Source organism: Echinops telfairi, unplaced genomic scaffold, assembly GCF_000313985.2.
Source record: "Echinops telfairi isolate 266 unplaced genomic scaffold, ASM31398v2 ScPeMD7_2565;HRSCAF=3150, whole genome shotgun sequence".
In the NCBI taxonomy this organism is placed as follows: Eukaryota; Metazoa; Chordata; class Mammalia; order Afrosoricida; family Tenrecidae; genus Echinops; species Echinops telfairi.
The window spans coordinates 6,876,089-6,878,586 of NW_022106463.1; the positions used below are offsets into that span (position 1 = coordinate 6,876,089).

General features: G+C 42.8%; 1 pseudogene; it reads right to left on the reverse strand.

Moving 5' to 3' along the window:
• Positions 1-805: 805 nt before the first annotated feature.
• Positions 806-2,179, reverse strand: LOC101657058 (annotated as a pseudogene).
• Positions 2,180-2,498: the final 319 nt, after the last annotated feature.

Sequence of the window (2,498 nt, forward strand, 5' to 3'; positions counted from 1 at the left end):
CTGGTCCGACACATGGACCAGTCCATGATCACTCCATAGGTGATGACCTAGCTTCAGCTTCCTTGATTGCAACCTTGGCCGCTGTCTAGTCTCCTGTTGCCCTTGTCCAACGCATTCTTCATGTCCATTACCCGCCCAAGCCCCTACCACTGCGTTGACGCTGACTCACGGGGAACCTACATAGGGTTTCTAGGGCTGTGAATCTTTACGGGACCAACAGCCTCCTCTTTCTCCCAAGGGGAAGCTTCGTGGATTTGAACCACCAACCTTGAAGTTATCTGACAGCGACCCCAGCAGGGCATCCAGATGTCTAGCCTTTCCTTTGGATTCTTTTTTTTTTTTTAATCCTTTTATTGGGGGCTCGTACAACTCTTATCACAATCCATACATCAATCCATTGTGTCAAGCACATTTGTACATTTGTTGCCATCATCATTCTCAAAACATTTGCTTTCTACTTGAACCCTTGGTATCAGCTCCTCATTTTTCCCTTCCTTCCCTGCTCCCCCCTTCCCCATGAACGCTTGATAATTTATAAATTATTATTATTTTGTCATATCTTACACCATCCGACATCGCCCTTCACCCACCTCTCTGCTGTCCATCCCCCAGGAAGGAGGTGATATGTAGATCCTTGTTTTAAGTTTCCAACCCTCTGCTTACGTGACCTGTCTGCTTGAGCACGTTGTCTACTTTTGTTGTTTTGCGACGAACTCCTTTGTCACAAAAAACTTCACACCCAGTTCAATTTTACTCTTCAGACTGCCCCCCTCCCCCACTTTTTAAAGCAAAATTCAATTTTTTATTAAGCAAACATTTTTGCATAAGCTGCCTTCTCCTTATCTTTCTGTGCCCTTATCTTTTGCTTAGCTCTCAGCAATTCTGCCTGGAGAGTTTTATCTTCAGATGTTATCTCCTGAGCTTTCTTGAGATCGGCCAGTGCTTGATCATATTCTCTTAATCCTTGCCACCTTTGAGCTCGGCGGTACAGTGCCTTAGGATTTGCTGGATCTAGTTCAAGAGCCTCCAAGCAACTATTAACTGCTCCCTGCCAATTGGACACCTTTAGTTTGCAAGCTCCAATATTCAGCACACAGCTTAAAGCTATAGGTTGTAGCTTGGATCTATCTGCTTTCTCAATAACAGCCTGCGAGCCTTCTACACACCTTACAACTTTGGCATCCTTCTTTAGGGCCATCTCCCAGTTCTGGGATTTAAAAAGAGTATTTCCAATGTTTTTTATGTCCTCTGTTATCAATAAAATTTTATCTACATCTTTTACGGCTACCTCAACGTCCTCAGGGAAATCTGATGACTGTCACCAGAGCCATCTTTGGGGACATTCCCCAGTCATCCCCTTCTTTCAGTTCTCCACATTCTGCAAGAATGCACAATCTGGCAGGTTTTTCACTCTCATTTCTATATTTTCCAGCAACCTTGCCACACCCATTCCTTGAATAACTTGTCCAAACACCACATGTTTACCATCCAAATGAGGAGCTGGACCTGTTGTGATAAAGAACTGAGAACCGTTTGTATTGGGCCCTGCACTTGCCATGCTCAATAAACCTTCCTGATCATGCTTGTAATAGAAATTTTCATCTTCAAAACGTTCCCCATAAAGACTTTCTCCACATGTCCCATTCTGATTGGCGAAGTCTCCATTCTGAATCATGAGTTTCTTAATAATTTGATGGAAAGGGCACTGTATTAGTCTAGGTAGTTTGGAGAAACAAATCCACAGCAATTCATGTATAAGAGAGAGTTTTATGCAAAGAAAATGTGCATCACGAAAACATCCCAACCCAATGCTGCCCAAGCCCACAAGTCCAACATTAACCCATTAACCCAACACCAGTCCACAAAGTCCTCCACCTCACAAAACAGAGGCAATGATGCCGACTGCAGGAGGAAAGCTGAGTCAGTAAACGAATAAGCATCTCAGCACTAGCAGGGGTCAACTAACTCAGGCACCCTTTCAAATGGAGCGGTTTTCCATTTGTGGGTCCAATGCTTTTTTCTCCAGTACACGATGCATGAGAATTTTCTGCAGTTCTAGGGACAATATCTGCAAACAACTCTAAGACAATCCGACGACTTGCTGCCCTGGACGTCCACATCAAAGAAGACTCGGGGTTGCTGGGGTGGGAGGGCTAGTTTGGGGGGAGGGGTGCGGCATCTTGACCTCCACGTGCCTTTTCCTTTTTTTTGTTTTAAGCCACTCAAACCACTATTCAGATTTGAGAGAGAATGTGGAGGGATTTTATTTTTATTTTATTTATATTTATATTTATTTTTGTTTTAAAAGAAACGTTATATATATATATATATATATATAATTTTAAACAAAAGTATAATGTGTAGATACATATTACATCAGAGTCTTGTCTATTGGTGTACAAACCACGTGTCTTCCTTGTTTTCCTCACAACAAGGGTGACCCTAAGTGTCTACTTGGTAAGGTTGACTGAGTTTGCTAAGCACACTGTTCTCTAGTT